The sequence below is a fragment of the Lycium barbarum genome, chromosome 2 (assembly GCF_019175385.1).
Source record: "Lycium barbarum isolate Lr01 chromosome 2, ASM1917538v2, whole genome shotgun sequence".
In the NCBI taxonomy this organism is placed as follows: Eukaryota; Viridiplantae; Streptophyta; class Magnoliopsida; order Solanales; family Solanaceae; genus Lycium; species Lycium barbarum.
The window spans coordinates 146,971,396-146,987,398 of NC_083338.1; the positions used below are offsets into that span (position 1 = coordinate 146,971,396).

Sequence of the window (16,003 nt, forward strand, 5' to 3'; positions counted from 1 at the left end):
TCTTTGTAAATTGAACATGGCATGTTTGTTTAAATGATTTCAATCCCTTGACAAATGATTTAGCTCAAACATGATGCTTAATTTAAATATCGAATCTGGTCCATACAGAAAGACGAAAGAATATGCAAATAGATTTCACGAACTTGTAGTCAGAAATGTTGTATGTAAGTAACATTGTCCATCTTGTTGTTAGAACGCACTAAAGTAGGACAAAGGGAATATTATTTATCTGCTGCGAGCTTCCCTCTGTGATTAGATTCCTACCTTATTCGAGTTTGGGAATCAGTTAGCACTTGATAATCTTTTAATGGCTAGACTAACTATATGTGTCTGATATGTCTTCTAAAACTATCTCATTTAGTTTGAGATTCCTCTTGTTTGATTCCAATTCGAAAGAGAATCTTGTTTTGATTCAGATTTAGGTTACTCTCTATAAATAATTAGCTACGCCAAGTAATCACTAAATGTTCCTTTAAACAAATAGGTTTCCAGATTCTTGTGTTTAAAGTTACTACCTGTCTTCCTTGGACTTACATGCTGCTGTGAATTGAATGATAATTTTGCTCTACTTCGTTTATTAGTTTTTTTTGGTGTTATAAAAGACTCATATCACTGTACTAATCCCTTTCTTTTCATTTTTATGCATGATCATATCGCATACGAGTCCAAGGGACTCGTCATATTCCGTATTCGGTGTTGGGCTAAGGCCTAATGAAACTCTCTTCTCGAGTCTGCCCATCCTCAGCAATCTATATGAAATTACCGGGCCGAGGCCCATAACAGTGTCAGAACAGCAGCAGTCCAAAATGGGCTGAGCCCATTTAAATCATTTAATTCCTCTATTTTATTTTATTTTATTTTGTGCATTTAATTTGTAATTACACGACTAACACTTTACTTGTTCTATTTGCTTAGACAGGGTGAACCTTAGCAGAATTAGTAGGTTAGTATGATGGGTAGTTAATTTAAAAGAGAAACCGACAATTAGCCTCATAGATTTCATTCCTCTTTTTATGTTAAAATGATTTATAGTCTATTGTATTTATTTTTAGAATAATAGATTTTCAAAATAGCATGATTATATTTTGAGTTAAAAGAATCATGATTCACTCTTACTATCTCAGAAGATTTAAGACGTCACTAATACGCAAATATGGACTCAAGTGTACTCTATAAACAATTTTCAAGATTTACCCAATTATACATATTTTTAGCCGAAATTAGTTAAATAAAGTTAATAAAGAAAGAGAAAGAAAACTCACTTCTTTGCATCCTACTTATAAAGATAAGTTTAGATTTTCTACATCACCATATCCATATGACATAGTTTTATCCAAAGGTTCAGATTTGCTAAGTCTTCTCTTAAAAGCTGTTACTTATATGCAAACTATTATATTTTCTACGAGTCCTATATTAAATAGCGTTCTTATATATTTATCTATAACTTTGGCAATACTTATAAATTATTTCTTAAATGATACATTTATATTTTAGCCTTAATTAATTAACTCTAAGTCCGGTCTTAACCATTATTAATGGATCTTAGAGGATGCCTAATACCTTCCCTCTAGATTAGTTGAACTCTTACCTAGAATCTTAAGTTTCGTCTTAACTTTAGAAAATAACTTTAATGAAATTTAGGTGTCCTAATTCACCATAAATAATTAGGTGGCGACTCCCTAACTTTAATTAACGCCGGAATTACCGGAATGTTATGAACTATTTTGACTTAGGTTAAAATAGGGTATAACAAGGGTAATATTAAACTAGTAATAATGAAGTAACGATACTTTAAATAATTGCAGTAATAGTAATAATGTAGTGGTGAATAGAAAGTATTTAGTTTATCAATAAAATTAGAAGCCAAAAAAAAAAAAATTAGAATGAAGGAGGGACAAAATTGGGTGTCAACATATTCTATAGAAAATAATTTGAAGTATAACATAATTTGAAGCATCCTGAAAGCTTCAAATTCGAATGATGTTCAAAGTATACTTGATGGGTGAGGTTAAAGTTGATTAAACAAGTATTAAGAGTTACTTCGACAAAAATATATTGCATAAAAAAATGAATTAACTTGTATTCTACTGTACTAATTCTGTCATAAGAAAAATTCCGAAAGCCACACTAAAATATTAGCTCCACATTGTGCTAAACAGCAAGAGGATTTAACAGAGTCCCCATGAACAAAACAACGCCAGTAACATCATCTTTCACAAGGAACAAGAAGGGATGATCGGCGATAAAGTCTATCCGCTTGCCATTTACAGGAAAAGCAGTAACAGCTGCAGCTTCCGTACCCTCCTCATTCACTTCGATAAACGACTTGTGAAAAACTTCTGCAACTGGCAGAGGGTAATTTTCGTCCACCATCTCAGTGAGACCGCCTTTAAAAGGTAATGTGAGGCCGAGTCCTTTTAGAACCCCAGAAGCTTCAATCCCGAAAGATATTTTTAACTTAGGGATAAGAAACTTGCGCACTTCAACTTTATGAAAGAGAACGTGTTGATCTAAGAATCCAGGTTCCGAAGTAATTTTCTCTAGTAAAGCTGGTAATCCGTCACGGGCATTTGGGAGAAACATATACATGCTGAGAGATCGCTTCTCCTCGCCCTGTTTATAAGGAAGCCTTAACACTTTGAAACCATCAAAGGCCTTCACGAATTGCCATTCTTTGCTGGTCATTAAGGGTGCTTGAACAGATCCTCCATTGAGGAGATAGAACTCATGTTCTTTTGTATCTGAAGCATTCAACTTCTCAGTCCATGCTCCTTTGAAATATAGTGCATTCGCCAAGATCAAACTTGTCCCGCTATTGACTGCACCAGGAGGAAGAATCAGTTTGATGAGACCATTCGTTTTCTCTTCAGCCCACTTATTGACTTCAGCAGGAACCTCAGCAGTCTTAATTAAAAGGAAAAAAAAAAACGGAGAACATAACATCAGCAGGCTACTAACAGAAAATAGTTGAAATTAAAAGAAACAAAAAAAGATGTCCTATATGCACATTAGATTCGCCTGCTCAATTGACCTTAGTCTGTCTAGATCAGTACCTGCATTTATTCGTATCCTTTTGGAAAAGCATAATAAAAGTTTATACTTTGTGCTTGTTACTTCAATTTTATTGTATCGTTTAAATCCATTGTTTCATAAGAATGAAAACTGTCAATTTATGTAAGGAGCAATTACGTTTTATCAAAATAATACAGTAATGCAATACAATTGAAATGGTATGCAAAGACCATCCAAAACTGTGAATATTATAATGTGCTTACTAACTTGAAAAATTCTGTATACCAACATGCTCATAATATTTTTTAGCATATATGCAAAATGGTTTATCAAAGTTAGAAAATCTGTGCGATTTTTGTCCAACTGTCAGTTTTTTATTTATTTGCTGTACATAATTTCTCACTTGGTAATAAAAATTCTTTATTTATCAGAAAAATGGTTTTATACATTATATCACGTAACATGTATGAATTTTTTTCTAATGACTGAAGGATTATAACTAACTTTGTGCCTGAAATCAACAGAAGCCGCAGCAGCCTTATAAACATTGTCCATAATTTGTTTGAAAGAATGCTTAAAAGACAGAGATTGGTCAATCCAAGCTCCATTAGCAACGGACAGACGAGGACCTCCCATGGGACTACCATCGGCTAAGACGTCGGCGACGACTCGAGTATAAACAGAGTTAAGTTCTTCAACAGAGCTGAATTTGAGAAAAGACAAGAGTTGGTCCAATGTGGAACCACTAGAGCCAGAGCGGGGAAAACACCATGTTTTTGTTGTTGGACTCATTGCTGCAGAATAGATGCTTTGCAAGAATCAACGAAACATCACTCTGCTTTTGAAGCGATTCCTGAAGTTCAATATTGTCAAAATAAGAAAAATCTGGGGAATTGTAATTGGGATTGAAGATCGAAGAGAAGGAACTCGTCATTTTTGGGTTTAGAGAGTGGTATTTAGGATGGTTGATGCATGGGAATCGAGAAGAAGAAGAGGAATAATGGGAGGATTTCGTGGAAAATCTACGAGCAAGAAGCCGAAAAGCCATTGCTGCTCAAGATTGAACGTTATTTTCTTGCTCGTAGGTTTTCCACAGCAATGGCTTTATATTTGAAAATCTACGGTTGCGATAGGCTGCAAATTTATATTTCTTGTTAAACCAAAAGGAGAAAAAAAGTAGGAAATAAAGGGGAGAAAAAATTAGGGTTAACTACTATTTCTTGTTAAACAAGAAAGTGAAAAAAAAAGGAGGAAAAAACCAGGGGGTAACTAAACCAAACACTCATGTACGATGACTCAAATATGGATAAAATCCTATATTTTAAAATCAAATACTTACACCTCTTTACTATAACAATTTGCACTTACACCCCTATGATGTACATTTGTAACTAAATATATGTGTATATATATATATATATATATATATATATATATATATATATATATATATATATAAAAGCATGAATATAAATGTTCGTTGATCAAAATATTTTTTAAATATTGAACGACTTTTATACCCTTATTATTACTCCTAACATTACTATTTACTAATCCTATTCCAATTGAATTAACTCTCTTATTATTATTACTAACTTTAATATGTATCCAATTTATATGATACTAACTAATCCTACTTATACTATATCCCTTACTATTACTCCTATTCTATCGTACTAACTAGCTTTTCTAAACATTAATAATAATGACCAAAAATGTAAAACTTTTATATAGAGAGTATGTCACGACCCAACCCCGTAGGCCGTGACTAGTGCCCGAGGTGGACACTCGAACATATTTACTAACCAAACTCTACTGGCGTTTAGCATATTAAGGACTTTCATGCATACCAGACAACATATCACGTAAATCGTTACTTATAATATCACATACAAACCGGTCAGATTATCATAGTGTAGGGAAATGCCGGATGTAAACCATATTAACATAATTGGACAAAAACGACCCATGACCCACAAACATGTCTACAGGCCTCTAAGAATGACAACAACATCATATGGCGGGACAGGGCCCCGCCGTACCCTGAAATAGTCATCTATATATGTATGTACAATAGAAGGATCTGTACCAAAAATATGGGCTCCGGGACAAGGGAGCACTCCAAAGTAGCAGGATAGATGTCCTAAGCTGGCGGGTCACCGCAACGAACGTCTGTACCTGCGGGCATGAAATGCAGCCCCCGAAGAAAGGGGGTCAGTACGGAATATGTACTGAGTATGTAAGGCATGAAATGTAATTAGTTAGATCACAACTGCAACAGAGATTACAGGAAACAAGTATGATAATCAAGAAATCGTTGTACCTGAGCATTACGAAACCAAAAACATGCGTACCACTATCATATACCGTACCCAGCCCATTATGGGACGCGGTGGATAAAATCATGTCATCATATCAGCATACTATCATGTCATCATGCATATATACATATATATGTACCGTACCCGGCCCTCTAGTGAGGGACTCGGTGAATGAAGTCATACCGTACCCGGCCCATCATGGGACTCGGTGTCATAATCATGTCATCATATACATATACCGTACCCGGCCCATCATGGGACTCGGTGCCATAATCATGTCATCATATACATATACCGTACCTGGCCCTCTAGTGAGGGGCTCGGTGAACAATGCAGTGAACTAGGCACGAATACATACTCGGCCCGGGACTCGGTGAAAACACAGTGAGGCATGCACGAGCAGAGTAGTGAGGAACTATATGCACATATGTCAATTTCTTTTAAGACTCGGGAGGTACGTACACAAATCGACACTTGAGGGTCATGAACGCGTTTCAAGTCAATCCGGGTTAGTATGAGAAAGTTATGGACACTCTTACTATAGAACCTCTACGAACGTTTCAAAGCAATCTGAGACTGTATACAAAAGTTAGAGACATTAATACTTACAGAACCCTTTTAGGGACATGAACTCTTTATGCTTTACTCGTTATTCAAACATACAATAAGCTCAACTATGCTGGGTATGCTCATGTCAAAAAGTGAATAAGAATCGTAAACAAGCTCGGAATCAAGAATAGAGTTACCCCAAGATACGTATCATACCTTACTTAGCTCTAGGACATGCCAAAAGAAAGAAAGGGTAAGCCTTAATTACATACCTCGCCCGCTTCCTAAGTTAGCCCGAACTTAAGTCCCGACTTTTGCAAGATCTACAACAATATTAGTAGATATCCAACATTAGCCATAGGCACTTGGAAATCCAGTCCTAAACTAACACTTCATTTACAGAAATTTCGGCAGCATTTCCCCTGTAATTACAACCAACCCCGAGAATTCAACTCGGCCAAATCATCAACAACAATCCCAACAATCATGCCAACAACATCAATAATCAATTCAAAGCGCATTCTAACGCTAGTAACTCTTTTCTACATAATTCGACGGCATTCCATTTACATTCACTTCAACTACATACAATCAAGCTAATACTAATGCTCGCACACTCAAACACTAATCCGAAACCATTCAAACAAGACTCAAGAACACTTCAAACAATTCGCACAATATTCAAAATAATCTAACCAATATGCCATCCTACCCGAAAACTTCCAAGTCCACTAGGAACAACCACAACACATTTCCTTCTTCCAAATTCATGAACTACGCCAACAATTCACACACTAACAACATTATTTTCCATAAATACAAGAAGACTACATTCAAATCACATTGGCTTCTAAAACAGCCCACAACAATTTCAACTTCAATTTGAATCATTAAACTCTCATTTTTATCATAAAATCCATGACGACAACAACCAAAATACTAGAAAAATTAGTTCATTCCTTGCCATACAAAGAAGCCCACATTCGGCCACCACCCCAACACACAAGTTTCATGGTTTTCATCCATTTCCATACACTACAACATGTACAAAACATTCATAACATATGAAAAAGAGGATTAAACCTTACCTTTCTTCACTACACTTCTCAACTTGGCTAGGGTGGTAATAGTGCACAAATAAGTGTTTTGCTTGCTCCAACAACTATCCCACGTTAAAGAGGACCTTCCAATTGATTGAATTGCTAGAAAAAAATATTTTTTTGTGATCAATTTTTCCAAGGTGTTGCTCGGCTACACCATGGCCGAATGGCTCTCTTTGCTTTTCTCCAAGTTTCTTGAATTTTCTAAGTGTGGAAGATGAAGAATATGACTTAATAAGTCATCTATTATACACATATATAATTCATCTATGTGGGCCAAGGCCCACACCACCTTACACGGCCACTTGGGCTCTTTTTTTTTTTTTGTTCAAGAATTTTAAGTTTCCATAATTCACTTTTAACCCCAAACTTTCCTTAATATTTCCATGAGCCACCTTGTGAATTTCCCTTTTTACCCCTAGCCTTTCTTAATATTTCCACATCAATAATTTTCATAAACAACTTGTGTATTAAACAAGATCAAAATATAGCCTTGCCCTTAACTTCTCGCACTTATCTTGAAATGTCCGACTGTACGAAATGTGGGATATAGCAGAGTATTATTTGTTTTTCTTCTTTGCTTTTAATGATTTTGAGTTTAGTGAATTTATAAACTATAGAGGTTAATAATCTATGTCTATTATTATAAAAGCATAAATATAAATGTTGGTTGACCAAAATATCTTTCAAATATTGAACGACTTCTATACCCTTAATGAGCCTTAATCCTATTTCTTTTGGACATAATTCTTATTAAACCTAAAACTATAAAATCCATTCTTTTGGGACAATCTTATTAATTACTACTAGGGAGTAGGAATTACTACTAGGAAGTAGGAACTAAGTATTTCATTAAGTAGATAATTAGGAACTTATCTTATTCTATTTAACCACATCTATTAAAATGTATATATACTCCTTTGCTAATTCTAAAGTCGGGCCTAAACGAATTTACATATTCTTCTAATTGCTAGGCCAAATATGAATTTGCGTAAATTGCTAACTTCATTCAAGTTTAAACTTTGGAGTACTTAACATATCGTATACTGCCAGCTGCCTATTTTTAAAGTTCAAATACATAAAGAATTCTAGATGGACAAGAACTTTGAAGTACCCATTATATCTATAGTTACGTGTGTTTCAAATTGATGCCTATTTTTAAAGTTCAAATACATAAAGAATTCTAGATGGACAAGAACTTTGAAGTACCCCTTGTATCTATAGTTACGTGTGTTTCAAATTGATGATTATTGCAGTTCTTTATTTTATTGAAGTAACCTATATCTTTTTTCATTCTTTTAAATTATCCTCCTGCTTTGCTCTTTCTTGCTCTGAATTCCTCTTTCCTAATAATTCTCTCACATTATGTTTATGTTAACTCTTAGATATCATTGTAATTAAATTATAGTTGTACGCAAGATTGAAAGAGAATTGTATATGTACTGTCTTGAAATTAATGGGTGCATATAAAGTAGGTATCAATTAATTTTCACTTTAATAGTTTTGCTGGAATGCTCAAGAGTCGGACGATTTTGTTATTCAGGATTAAAAAGTTCCACAAGATTATTAATAAGTTTTAATTTGAAATTGGGATGTATTGACTACACCCAAAATCGGAAGCGCAGTACCCATAAATGAGATTTTTCTCTTCAAAAGTGAAGAAGAGTTGATAAGCTCAGATAACCATGTTGAGAACATATTGAGTGAAAAAACAAAAGCTCAATAATTACTTCGCAATTAATAGTTTGCAGAGTGCCTAGACCACTCTTTTCTTGAAGAAATTGATTTATAAAGTATAGAGATTTTTTTTTTTCACTCGGTATTTGTTGACACCCAATTTTGTCTCTCCTTTATTCCAATTCATTTTCTTAAGCTTCTAATATTTATTAATAAACTAAATATCTTATTTTTACTATCACTACATTATTATTATTATTATTATTATTATTATTATTATTATTATTATTATTATTACGGAAAAGGGCCAAAATTACCCCTGAACTTTGAGAAATAGTTTATTCATACCCTTCGCTATACTATTGGGCCAATTATACCCTTACCGTTATACTATGGTTCAAATTTACCCCTAATCTAAACGACTGCCACATGTCCTAATCCTAGACGCCCAACCCATTCCCCCCCCCCCCCCCCCCCCCCAATAATTTTTTACCCTGGAGGAAATTATTTCATCCAACCCGTTAACAATGAACATGAGTTGAAGTTTACTACTTCCTCTGGCTCATATTTTAGAGTTTTTGCACACTTTATAGAATTGACTTTGATAAATTCCTATACACAATCAGATATGGTTGCAACAAGTATTCATGATGCGAATAAGTTCTATCAAGGAACTTTTATGTACTTGTGATCTCAAATTACCTGGAGTTTGTGCCTTGGCTTCAAAGTTTTCAGCATCTGACGGAACTAGAAAAACCAAAACCAAAAGCAGGGATTAATCTTGAAAAGGCATGGATATAACGGGTTGGATGAAATAATTTCATCCGGGTCGAGTTGGATTTATTTGGGTGGGGTAAAAAATTATTGGGAGGGAAATGGGTTGGGGGTCTAGGATTAGGACACGTGGCAGTCCATTTAGATTAGGGGTAAATTTGGCCCATAGTATAACGATAAGGGCATAATTGACCCAATAGTATAACGGTAAAGACATAATTGGCCCAATAGTATAACGAAGGGTATGAATAAACTATTTTTCAAAGTTCAGGGGTAATTTTGGCCCTTTTCCGTTATTATTATTATTATTATTATTATTATTATTATTATTATTATTATTATTATTATTATTATTGAAGTATTATTATTTATTAATGCCTCGTACATCGCTACTTACTAATTACATATTAATCAAAAGATATGACCTGGATAATATATTTACTATCTTATTACCTTACTTATATTGTATCTACTAATAATAAGATTATCATGTTAAATCACACCTTATTAATGTTAATTGCTAAATTATTATTATTATCACACACACACACAGAGCAATATGTTCCTCCGGTATATGCAGTGGAAACACAAGCCTTTACCAACCCAGTAACGGTCAGGTTCCAACCCGAGGTGGATCAATATGAGGAAATGGAAAAGGATGCAAAAGCAAGGGCGGATGATATATTGTTAAAAGAGATCCACAGTCTCAAAGAAGCAATGAGAAACCTTCAAGTTGCTAGGGGAAGCAAGAGTGTAGAATATGAAGATCTGTGTGTTCAGCCTGACGTTGATTTGCCCGTAGGCTACAAGCCGTAGAAATTTGATACATTTAATGGAATAGGCGACCCTCATACGCATTTAAGGGCTTATTGTGACAAACTGGTTGGAGTAGGTAGAGATCAGAATATAAGGATGAAGCTATTCATAAGAAGCTTATTCGGTGAGGCTCTTACTTGGTATACGCAACAAGATGTCCGTAAATGGCGTGGTTGGAGTGATATGACACAAGACTTTATGGACCAGTTCAGTTTCAACACCGATATCACACAAGATAGAGTCTACATGACCAAGGTAACCAAGAAGTCAACGGAGTCGTTCCGTGAGTATGCGCTACGTTGGAGGTCAGAAGCAGCCAGGGTTCAACCCCCGATGAGTGATAGAGAAATGACTGCCACCTTCATTGAATGCCAAGCTGGTATATACTATGAGAAAATGATAGGCATGATGGGACAAAAGTTCACAGAAGTTGTCAGAATGGGAGAAGCCTTAGAAGAAGCAATCAAATCGGGAAAAATTCAGGATCTCACTGCCTTGCAAGCTGCAAACAAAGCTATTCAATTTGGTTCTATCAGCGGGACCAAAAAGAAAAAAGAAGATGTAGCTGCAGTCATGAATATACAAGGACGTAAGCCAAGCCAAGCCATTACATACCTTAACCATCCACAACAACCTTTCTATCCTTACCAATATGCTGAACCCTACCAAGCTCCAATGACTCCTTACCCTGTCTACAACGCCCAAGCAAACTACTACCAACCCCGAGCACCTCCCTATCCAAACCCACGTCCATATCAATCTGTTCAAGCTCCAACTTACCAAAATCGACCACATGCTACACCTAAAGCCCGTTCAAACCCTAAAATAAAAAATACTCGTTGTTATACCCCATTTTAACCGGAGTCAAAATAGTTTACAACATCCCGGTAATTCCGGGGTTGATTAAAGTTAGAGAGTCATCACCTAATTATTTATGGTGAATTAGGGCACCTAAGGTTAATTAAAGTAATTATCTAAAGTAGATTTTATTTTAAAGTCTACGAAACCAAAAAGATCTAGGTAAGGGTTCAATTAGTCTAAAGGGAAGGTATTAGGCATCCTTTAAGACCCATTAACAATGGTTAACCGACCGGACTTATGTTGATTAATTAAGGCTAAAATGCAAATACAATATTTTAAATATTTAAGAAAATATCTTGTAAGTGTTGCTAAGGTTTTAAAGAAAAATATAATAATGTTATTAAAAAATAAGACTTGTAGAAATATATAATAATTTGCATGAAAGAAGGCTCTAAATGCTATTCAAAAGTGAGGCTTATGAAAGACTATTAGTTCAATATAGACTATGCAAAGGTTGTTTTAGCAAGTACATGTTTCAAGTGTTGAAAAAGAGCTAAAGTGAAGAAGTTATCCACTGAATTAGTTTGCCTTTTTATCTCTCAAAATAAACTAACGTTAGTGTAAAATTTGTGATGTTTTGAAGAAAACTTATGTTATGTTAATGGTTTTGAAGTTGGACTTAATTCTTTAGCAAACTCGATTGGTTCAATTCTACATTTAAAAGTTAGTCGCATGCTAATCTTAAGTCATTATATCAAGCATCAAGAATATCAAACACACATCCAAAGAAATCATTCAAAACACACATTCAAACGAAATAATAAACAGAGTAAAGAGTTGAGAATTTAAAGAAAAAAGGAAAGAGAAAAGGGAATCGCCATGGGTGAGCCTCAAGCGGATTTCATCGTTTTCATGTTGTAGGATGAGATTAAGGGATAAGGACACGTGTCGACTCCATGCACAGGTAATGTATTAATGCCGGGTCTCAATTTGAAAACTCCGTTTTGAGCGAGTCCCGAATTGGGACCCCATTTTCTCCGATGTGTACATGTGAGAGAAAGAAAAAATAAAGATTAGTAAGACAATTCAACTTTTAGATGATAATGAGTAAGGAAGATATGGCCAACTAAAGTCACACGTCTATGCTATTTAGGTCGCAAGTTATGCAAACGCTGAGTAGGACTTTTATCTTGCAATTGATGATTCTTGAACCAACCCAAAAAGGCTAAAATACATATCCTTAGCATAAAAGAATCCTCGAGTCGGTTAGATATTATTTCTTCCACGCATGAAGAATGAAATGTAAACCAAGGCATAATATGATATTTCAAAAAGAAAACTCCTACACCTAACTCCTGTCAACAGAGTATATATAAGGACTAAAAAATATACTTTTGGACGTAAAGGTATGGAGCAGAATCATGGGATAAAAGACAAAGTAAACGTCTTAACAGAAGATCTAAAGAAAGAGGTTTCATATAATAATTATCCAATATGTCTTTTGATGATTCCAGTAGTACTCTGTTATGGTACACAGCGGGGAAAAATCTGGAAAAAAAGGGGTACTGATCTTATATTCCTAAATATTTCACGAAGCAATTTAGGGACAGGAAGACAACAACCCAACACTCCATAGAATATTTACTAAGCATGGCAATCTATTAACAAACTTAATAATTTTTAACTAAACAGAGGACTGCTCACAGTTAGTGTATTAACAGCTCCAAACGAACAGCAGAAAGACTTCCACGAGTGCAGCAGTTTTGATTCATTTTAAGATCTTAGAACAATGTTGGATAACGAACTTCATGCTTAAAACTAGACTGCACTAGACTTAACTTAGAAAACGAAGAAAAATAATTGTCCTTTTCATCTTTTAAGAAGCAGATTTCTGTGGGAGAGAGAGACGAGAAGAAACCCAATGCATATGATCAATCACGGCAGCCTAACACAAACTGCAATAAATCAGAGAAATCTAGGATATGGGGGGGGGGGGGGGGGGGGTGGCTGAACTCACAAAGATAAGCTGTAGACATGGAAGTAAGACACTAAACGCTTCTGAAAGTACTAACTAATCTAGAGGTCTAGGTTCAGACTGTAATCTACATATATGAGCAAGCATGAGTCGAGGTAAAATAACAAGAAGGGTCTATAACAAGTAAACTGGTGTATGGTTCCAGATGCACAAGATAGAAAATAATGATCAAAGGCAAATCCTGTACAGCATCAAGCAGACTCGGGTAACATATAAGCAGGCAGGATACAGTATAGCAATCAAATTAAATCAGTTTCACACATAGGTTCTAATATGTACAAGAAAGCTTAACATACTAGTCCATTTTTCAGTATGAACGTTTATAGTATCATGACAGTGCTGCGCGCCAACATAAACATGAACAACAATAATCGAACACAGATTCCTAACTAGCCTACTTGACTTTAACGACAGCATTTGAGCTAAACATGATCATTTAACCAACGCATCATATAAACTAATATCTTATCGCATACTTGCTAATTGACAAATAAATCACGAATAGATATGTTGGTCTACTGACTACAACACCGAAAGAACATCCTAATACCACCACTTAACTAAAATATGAACCAAAACAGTAAGTAATCGACCAGAAACTAACTAAATAATTAAGGGAGGAAAAATCACCTTTGTCGGGTGCAGTGAACTGGGGCGTCGGGTCTCCGATACACACTCGAACACCAACCAGCTCCGAACTTGAGTATCGTTCGGACTCGAGTCAGTAACAGGGGTAAAAAGGGAATAAAGTAATTTAATATTTTGAATCAACTATCCGAAAGTGCCAAGATTGAAGAGTATTGATGTTTTTTTTTTAGACAAGGATATCAGCAGCTCAAAAGAACTCCTTCAAATGGGTAATGACACGAACATTTACAGTAGAATGTTTAGGGTTTTCTCTGATTCGAATTGGGCGGGACTTTTAGTGCATAGCCGTTTGAAACCCCGAATCAAATCTTTAGAGTTGATCTCCTTTTTTCAGAAATCTCAGAGGCGTTTTTGGTCATTTATGTTGACTCGACCGTTGAAGATAGGAGAAAGAGAATACTTGTATAGAAATGGCAAGACCAGAATCTGCCATGGCTGAAAGCACAATTATTTCTCATTTGGAAGAGGAAAGAGGTGAAATAGCGGAGAGTATTGCACGAAAATGGGGGGGCAAGGATCTGCCACGGTGAAAGATGGTCAAGGTTTTGCCACAAAGGGGAGAGGGATGAGAGTGGAGAGAGTGCGGCGTGAAGAGAGAGAGAGAGAAGAGAAAGAAGCGACATCTGTTTTGTTTAGGGTTGATGAGGTGAAAATGATGAAGTGGGCCGGGTCGGAGTGGAAGGAATGGGCTAGATCGGGTGAAAGGGTAGTGGGCTGGTCAGTTCGGGTAGTTTAGGGGGTAATGGGCGGGACTGTTGGGCCATTTATTTGGCTGGTCTAAAAGAGTTTTGTGGGCTGATTTGGGCTCAAATGTTGGTCCGAAAATATGGGTTCTTCTTTCTTTATTTTAATTATTTTTGGGCTTCTAATTTAACAACTAGCACAATATATATTATGTGAAGACAAATAATAATTAGTATGTAGAAAGTAAAGGATTTAATAAAGTAAAATTAATTTAACGATTACAAATCCTAACATGAAACGATGCCGAACCATTTAAAATTTATGATAAAGTAATAATAGTAATGTTGATAGTAGAATAGTGAAGATGAAAGTAACGATATCAATAGTAGTGAAAATAAAATACTTAGCTAGTTAATAAATTTAGAAGCCTAAGAAAATAAATTGGAAAGGAGGGACGAAATTGGGTGTCAACACCTGTAACTACACTCGATTTGCCGAACCCTTGGCTCAATTATTTGAAAGACTAAAAGCAGAAGGCGTGATACAACCAATTGAAGGAAAAATTCCCGATCCTATTCCGAGATGGTTTGATGGTTCCAAGCATTGTGCATATCATTCTGGAGTTGCTAGGCACGATACTGAGGATTGTTATGGTCTCAAAAAAAAATCGAAGCCTTGATTAAGGAAGGAGCGATCCAACTTACTGGAGCTCTGCCCAATGTGGACAACAACCCTTTACCTACTCACGAAAATGACAATGTGAACATGATAAGTGTTGAGGAAGATGGGGATTTGAAAGGAACCATTATGCCAGTTGGAAAGGTGGAAAAGGGAACGTCATCAACCTTTGTCGCTCCCGTGGAAACAGTCCAAAGACAAGAACCAAGGAAGGTTACTACTCGCAACACCGAGACACCGACCATCTGGGGTGCCGAACCAGGAGAGACTTTGAAGAATTAGACTTCTAATCCGTCCTTGGTTCACCGGGAGTCTTGGTAGATTGAACATGTAGTGAACTTTTGAAATAACATGATTTTAAAAATTGAGGCCTGAATCGTGCCCAAAACTTTTGTTGCTTTGCCTCATCTTTTGGATGCTTAATTGCAAAATCTATGAATGCATTTCTGATTTTCCTTAACTATCTATTATTTGTTATTTTCTATTTTATTTAGTATATAAATTATCAAATCTGACAATTTTATGACTGTGACACATAATGAAACGAATGAATAAAGTTTATGTGCCGAACACGATTATGAAGAACGGGAAGACAACATACATCTCGAGAGAATAACAAAGAAATTAGAGGACGAGACAAGATTCCACTTGGAAGAATTTGAAATAGCCGATGGATAATGACACAAGCATAAAGCCTATCAATTCAAGAAGAAATCAAAGGACGACATTAGATTAGATTGTTAGCTTGTAACCTTCCCATTTATGTTACGAACTATGCTAACCTGATTCCCTCTGCGGGATACGTAGGCAGCCCATATAGGGTTCCGTTGCATTATAGCAAAAAAAAAATCCTCATTCTTTTTATGTAACGGAACTACGCTTGACCTGATTCCCATGACGGGATACGT

At 35.6% G+C, this 16,003-nt stretch overlaps 1 pseudogene; it reads right to left on the reverse strand.

Moving 5' to 3' along the window:
• Window positions 1-2,040: 2,040 nt before the first annotated feature.
• LOC132627921 (serpin-ZX-like) lies at window positions 2,041-4,091 on the reverse strand (annotated as a pseudogene).
• Between the last annotated feature and the right edge of the window lie 11,912 nt (window positions 4,092-16,003).